Source organism: Benincasa hispida, chromosome 2 (genome assembly GCF_009727055.1).
Source record: "Benincasa hispida cultivar B227 chromosome 2, ASM972705v1, whole genome shotgun sequence".
In the NCBI taxonomy this organism is placed as follows: Eukaryota; Viridiplantae; Streptophyta; class Magnoliopsida; order Cucurbitales; family Cucurbitaceae; genus Benincasa; species Benincasa hispida.
The window spans coordinates 52,771,008-52,779,346 of NC_052350.1; positions in this window are offsets into that span (position 1 = coordinate 52,771,008).

Here is an 8,339-nt window from a genome sequence, read left to right on the forward strand (position 1 = left end):
TCTATTACATAACATCGCATACATTAGGTGGCCAATAGCTAATGCATAGTGGATTCGTCTCATTTTCTCAACCACTTAAGGTGTCTTAAGACACTATTCTTTAGACAAAATTATTCAATGCCTGAAAGGTAGTAAGCCTCTTTTGGATTTCTGCATCGAATACTTGACAAGCATCTTGTCAATGTTTGATGCTTGAGACAGAGGTAGCGTTTTATTTTTTCAATCTCTAAAGATCTGAATTCCTAGAACAAATTGAGCCCCTCCCAAATCTTTCATTTGGAATTAGGTCGTTAGCCAATTATTAACTTCAATCAGTAAACCTACACCATTCCCAATGAATAGGATATCCTCTACATATAACACTAGGAAAGCTATTGAACTAGTGATAATCCTCTTATATACACAAGGCTCATCAACATTTTGATCAATGCCATAAGATTTGATTACAGTATTAAGCCTTATGTTTCAAGATCGAGAATCTTGCTTTAGTCCATAAATGGACCGATTAAGCCTGCAAACTTCTTGCTCTTGACCTTGAGTTATGAATCCCTCGAGTTGATCCATATAAATGGTCTCCTCAAGATTGTCATTTAGAAAAGTAGTCTTGATGTCTATTTCCCAAATCTCATTGACATAATGTGAGGTAATGGACAGGACGATTCAGATAGACTTCAGCATGGCAACAGGTGAGAAAGTCTCCTCATAGTAAACTCTCTCAGCTTGGGTATAACCCTTTGCCACTAGTCTAGCCTTGAAGGTTTGCACTTTCCCGTCAGCTCCTTGTTTCCTCTTGTAGATCCATTTGCAACCTATAAGTTTAACCTCATTAGGTTGATCTACAAGATCCCAAACTGAATGAAGTACATTGACTCCATTTCGAGATCCATATCTTTAATCCATTCATCTTTTTCAACATCCTCCATTGCTTTCTTTTAAGACAATGGATCCTAAACATCTCCATCAACTACCATAGCTAGGATTTCTGTTAAATCCATATAATAGACAGGTGGGTTTACAACCCTCCCACTGTGTCCAGACTCCCTCAACACTTAAGGTGGATTTGACCTACTAGATGATCTAACTTCAACAACTCTTGTTGAGGTATTGGGTTATTCAATAACTCTTGTTGAAGGTTCAGTAGAAACCTTGGAAAGTTCATTCAACACAACCTTACTACGGGGCTTATGCTCCCTTATGTGGTCTTCTTTAAGAAAAGTAGTGTTTTTCAACAAAAACACTTATTTTCTTTAGGGTCAAAGAAGTAACCACCTCTCGTTCCTTTGGAGTAGCCTACAAATAGGCATGGTTTTGAACGAGGTTCCAGATTCTTAGGATTCGCCTCAAAAACATGTGTTGGGCAATCCCAAATTCTGAAATGACGTAAATTAGTTTTACAACCATTCCATTACTCCAAAAGTGTTCTCATAACATTTTTAGATGGAACACAGTTCAAAATATACGATGCAGTCTATATTGTAAAACCCAAAAATGAATCAGGTAAAGAAACATTACTCATCATAGACCGAACCATGTCCAACAAGGTTTGATTTCTCCTTTCTGATACACCATTCTGCTGAGGTGTACCAGGTGCTGAGAGTTGTGATACAATTCCATGCTCTATCAAATAGTTCTGGAATGTTAGATTAAAGAACTCTCCACCTCGATCAGATCGAAATGTCTTAATTGTTTGATCTAATGCATTTTCAACTTCTGCTTTGAACTCTTTGAACTTTTCAAAGGATTTAGACTTATGTTACATTAAGTAAACATGCACATATCTTGAATAATCATTAGTAAAGGTGATGAAATATTCAAACCTTCCTCTTTCTTTTACATTCATCGGACCATAGAAGTCTAAATGTACTAGCTCTAAGAGTTCTTTGGCCCTGTGATCTTTCTAGTAAAAGGACTTTTAGTCATTTTGTCTTCAAAGCATGACTCATACACAGTTAAAGAACTTTCTTCTCACTCGCTTAGAAGTCTATTCTTCACCAACCTCTCAATCCTATTGAGATTGATGTGTCCTAATCTCAGGTGCCAAAGTTGGGCATTTTCTTTAGGAGAAATTCTAAGTCTTTTATTTTTAGTTACCGCAGTTTTAAATATTTCGGTGTTATAGAGAGCATTAGTTGTTAACAGTCTTAACACGTAAAGATTGTTTTCCAGTTCAGCAGAACAAATATTGACATCATTCTTTGAAATAAACGCTTTATTTATAGATAAATTTATACAATAACTTTGATCTAGTAAACACTTTACAGAAATTAAGTTCCTCTTCAAATCAGGAACTACATATACATTTTCTAGTCAAATATATTTATTCTGTAAAGTTAAGTGGAGATCTCCAATTGCCACAACTGAGATGATGTGCCCAGTTCCAATCCTCATCATCATTTCCCCAACTTTCAGTTGCTGTTAGAAACTAATTCCCTGAAATGAAGAACAAACGTGGTTAGTGGCGCCCAGATCAATTAATTAGGCCAAATCATCATTCTTCACTAAACAAGTTTCCAAAATAAGAAAATCATATTTACCTTGTTTGGCCTTCTTCTTTTTTACCAAGTATTTGGGACAATTCCTCTTCCAGTGTCCCTCTTGGTTGTAATGGAAATAGATTCCCTTTGCAACTTTGGCTTTCTTTCCCTTTTGAGCAGCAGCTGGTGAATTAACTTTCCCCTTTCCACCTTTCTTCTTCTTCCACTTTTTAGTGCTGAAAGAAGAAAGTACAGACTTTGTCCCGGGGGTCAAACCTCTATGAAACTTCTTAAAGGATGACGCAACATTTGCTTCATCCTTCTGTTCCTTAGTTTTCATCAAGAACTAGAAGGTCTACAGCTTGTTGAGTAAGGTGGTCAGGTTGTAATCAATCTTATTCATAATAGCATTGCTACAGAACTGTAGAAAACTTTTAATTAAAGATTCCAAAATGAAGCTAACCTGACTGGCTTCATCGATGACAGACCCATTCATCTCTGCCACATTGAAGTGGACCATCATGTTGAGAAGGTATTCTCAAACAGATGCCCCTTCTTGCATACGGGCATTGAATATGTGTTTGAAAGCATCGTGTCTGAGCTGTGCGAATGGTTGTCCAAACATTCCCCTAAGGGACTTCATTATATCATGAGCCGTGGGTATGAGTTCATGCTTCTTGGCCAAGACTTCAAAAAGGCTTGCCAAGATGTACGCTTGGGCCTTCTCGTTTGCTCGTGTCCACCGCTCATATGTTTCTCGAACATTCGAGCAGCATTGAGAGCTAGAATAGGAGGACAATCCTCCATTAGGGCAAAACGGAGGTCATCGACGATTAGGATTGTATTGATCATGTTGTTCTAAGAAGTGTAATTTTCGCCCGTTAATTTTTTAGCGGCAAGTAAATTAAGCATTGGGGAAGTCATATCGAAATAAATTTGCTGAACCATACAAATTATTTATATTAGTCTATTTTCAATAAACCACTTAAGACAAACCAATCAATTTTAGCAAAATAATGTAATACCCTAAGTGACATCTATTTTGTAATGATTTTCAGTGAGGCAGGACAAAAGTCACCGTAGGGTGATTAGGTGTCCCTTCACTGAAATGAGACAATCTCAACCAATAGATAGAACAACTCCTTGTTACTGTAATTATCAGTCACCATTGTTCGGTCCAGAAATTGTTAAACTTGCTTAAAATTTCTTGTAAGTATAATCCCTCATTTTAGATTATAAAGTTTCGCCCCAATGAGCCAACCGTAGAGAAAAACCGATTGGGACATGAAACTAAAGTAATCCTATCATTTATGGAGTTCGAATAAAGCGTAATGCAAAAATTCCATCCTTTAGGGGGACACTTAAGGTGCCACAAGGCCATGCATGAAACTTTACTTCAAACTAATAAGAGAGACCGAAGGATATGATGTCACACGTCCCACTCTCACTTACTATAAACACTCTCTCCATTCACATTGATATTGATCTATACAAATTTCATTTGTAGGGGAAACTCAAGGTGCCTCGAGGCCGAGTATATACCTCACGGTGTGAACTTTTAGGAAGAAACATGAAGAGGAAAAATGAAGTATCATATACCTTATTTTCCTCCCACTGAATGTTTTACCCAGTATTAATTAACTTAGAAAAATCGGGCTGCTGATTTTAATTTAATGATTGCTTAATTTGCCCAAAAAAACACTTTCTTTGGATAGTTAAACAATTTTGAATAATGCCTATTAAACTCTTTAACAGACTTTAATCAACGATTGCATGCTTGTAAAAAATCTATCTAATTCACCTGTCCAGGTAAGTTCCCAGGTAGGGGTGTTTTTCTCGTCCACTTAAATACCCCAGCCTAAACAAAACTAGCCTTAGACAAAAAGTCCCTTATAGATATATTTATTACAAAGTTAATATTTTATTAAAAATCAATTTAATCTTATTAAACCGATTAAAAGATTAATCTTAAATTTCTAATCTCATTAGAAACGTGATCTTATGTCTATCTGAATCATGTTTTAAAAAAATTTTAAAACATAATTTTAACCTAAGGTTTGCATGCAATTCTGAATTATCAATTTTAGTTTCTGATTTCATTTAGTTATAACCATTATAAATAAATGAAACAAATTAAAACACACATTTCATGTTTTGACATACTTTAGTAAATTATAACATTTATAGATTATCTAAGGTAGTGTCATGTTTCATGTAAATTCATTTCATTACTAACATATATAATATTTATATAAATAATTAATGAAACAAACTATAGCATACATCCATACAAACATTCAATTATATATTATAACAAGTGTAATATAAATTATGCATGAATATGCTATTAATGCATGCATGCATATATTAAAACATTTATATTATATGATGCATGAGTATGCTATAAAATTAAATCATGCATCTAAAATTATAACATTTATAATATGATGCATGAAAATAAATGCATAACCTATGATGGAATTTTATACGATATGACATACATTATGACATATAATAATAAAATTAAATTATACATCACATGCATAATATAAAAGCAATTAATGGATTAGGATTGGACACCTATTAAAAAAATAACTATTATAAGATATTTATCCATACGGTTCGAAACAGGTGAACCATGCCTTAAACCGCTCAACCCAAACCATGAACTAGTCCAAACGAATCCAAATAGCTCGAATCGGAGAACCCACTAGCCGAACTGAACCAACAGACCAAGAACTACGCGTGAACCGGAGCTAAACTGCGTGAAAAAACTATCTCGAAGCGTCGTGGCACCGTGCCCTAGGGTCGCGATGCTACAAAGTTTTCCTTTATTCACCCGCATTGCAGCGTCACGACGCTACTGTACAGTTTCGAACAACTTCGAAACTCCATGGAAAATGTCTCAAATTCTCCAGAAAAAGGTCGAGAACATTACAAAGAACTCAACAAACAAAAATTAAAGACTCTATCGCAATTAATGCCCTAAAACATGGGCTCCTACAAAACCAATTTTATAATTAAAGTGATGAATCTAAACAATACAATCCCGAAACCATCCATTAATTGCAAACCACATTCATCATTAAACATCATATGAATATCCATAACGCAGAAACCCACCAACACTGTAAAATTATTCCAAAATTTTGGGGAAAACAAATTAGGCCATAAGGGCTACTCTAATACCAATTGAAGGAGCTAATTAAAGGTCCTTAAGTGAAAGCGGATCGTCCCAATTTTACCAAATTTTATATAATGTAAAATTTTACGGTAAATAGAACAAAAAATATGCATTTAACAAATATAATACAACATGCATTTAACAAAATGTAGGGAAAATAAATTAGGATTTAGAACCTTTATCTTTAAAGAATAGTCTTCAATGGATCCCCTCGAATCGATGAACACCGCCACAAACGGCTACCTTGGCATTCTCTCAATAAGAATCCAGAAGGAGTAGAGCTCTGGCTATTTTGGTGAGGGAAATAAAGAGGAGCAAGAAGAGGAAGAAGTAGATGATTGGGAGAGATCATGAGATATACAAAAACTATTCTGTAAAACACACAGAGGAAGAGAAAAGAATAAAACTCATCTGTTCAAAAAACTCTTCCCACTAATGTAGTGGGGAGATAGAAGGGAGATGGAGTTACAACTTCCTTTTTAAAAAATTCAAAAATAAATAAATCAATCAAAATAAATGAATTTTTTTATTTAATTATAACATATAACCTATAGCTATATCATATAATATAAAATATAACCTATGGTTTTAATATTTTATCATATACAATATAACTTATAATTTCTTTTCTCTCACAAATGACATTTAATATATTCCACTTGTATTACATTTAATTATATGAATCCAATTCATATAATTAATATTTGAATCATATTCAAATATTTATTTTCTCTCATAAATACTTAATATTATAATGTATCAAATACATTATAGTAACTATATCACGCATAATTATATTAACTTAATTATATCACATATAATTAATTAATTCCCTCAATTAATTTGAACAATTCAAATTAATCCAAAAACTGATTCTCATTAATTCTCGTTGAGCTACTGAGGGGACCTCATGGACCTATAGCTTAAAGCTCGAACGATACGTGAACAATTAATCACCATCCGTTAACTATCGAGTACTCCACTAAAGACCGACAGCTGCACTCTTCGCACTACAGATATATTTCTATGCTCACTGGATATAACCAACCAACAGTATGATGACCCTTCACAAATTGCTCGTAAGTACAGCTAGGTCAAAATTACCATTTTGCCCCTATAGTTACATCTGAAGGAACTCTTAACAAAGAGACCCATGAGCGGAAGCGAGATCCTTCCAAGCCCCATTGTGACAAAACATACACATTTACAATCAAACAATAATAGTTATATAAAACTCTAAATTACAGCATCCTACAAAAGGGAAATACAAAGGTTCAAGTGAACTTACCCTTGAAGAACTATTCATCTCGTTCCCTTGAACTTTGTTGCACGATCGTTCACCAAACACGAACATCAAACTTCGACAATATCCTCGAACAAGCACCAACAACGCTCATCCCTCGAACAGTAAACAGACACCACTAGCAGGTTACCTCGATATTCTCGGTGTGAGAATCTAGGAGTTGTAGGCTCTGTAGGATTTGGTAGAGGGTAGGAGGATTTTTCAGATCGTGTAGACGATCGAGTCAGTGGGAGATAGTTTAAGTCTATCGTATAGACAGTGTACTCAATCATTTAGAGGATAAGTGACTATCATATATAAAACTTGCTACATGATCGTGTATGCTCCCAAGCTATCGTATAGCTTATGCTTTAGATCGTCCGATTCACAATATCGAAATGATCGCATTCTGTAAAAAATGAAAACGATTTTCATTTTAACCATCGATTACCATAACTGATCACAACTTCCCACTAAGTTGGTTATGGGAGAAAAAATCGTAACCAATTATCATTTAATTGATTTAATTATAAACATAATCAATATATTCATAACCTATAGTTTTAATATCACATCTCATGCAATATATAAACCATAGTTTTTTTTCTCCCTTATAGCATTTAATTATAATTCCACCAATTAATTTATCCAATACATTAAGTCAATTATATCTCATATAATTGATGCAATTTAATTATATCATATATAACCAAATTTCCTCTTATTAATTTGAACATTTCAAACTAACCAAAAAACTGATTCTCAACATGAATCAATTGAGCTACCAAGGGATCTTATAGACCTATAGTTTGAAGCTCCAACAGTATATGAATAACTGACTAAACTCTTTAATCACGATATTCACCATCCGATAACTACTGGGCATTCCATTAAAGGCCGGCAACTGTACTCTATGCGCTACAGATATATTTATGTGTCCATTGGATATAACCAATCAACAATACGATGACTTTTCACAAATCGCTCGTAAATACAACTGGGCTAATCTACCATTTTGCCCCTGTAATTACATCTAACTCCTTAAGTACCACTGATTCATCTAATAAACAATACATCATAGTCCTACTATGAGTAAATCCTTCTCGGGCCAAGAGAAGGTGTGACACCACATTGTTCAAGTCCCGGAATTAGCCGTTAAGGGAGCAATTTATCTACTTATTTCTAAATCGAGGAAGAAGTGAATTCTGTCTTGTGTAGCTGAGTTCCCAACTCCCCAATCAGACGAATCCCCAAAGTGGTAGGTTTGAGTTGGCGATCTAGCCATTCACACCCATAAAAATCAAAGGACCGCCCTCATAGACAAGAGTTCCCAACTCACTCAGGATTAAGATCATGTAACCTATGGTCATTCTAGTGAAATGAAAGTCTCTATCATGAA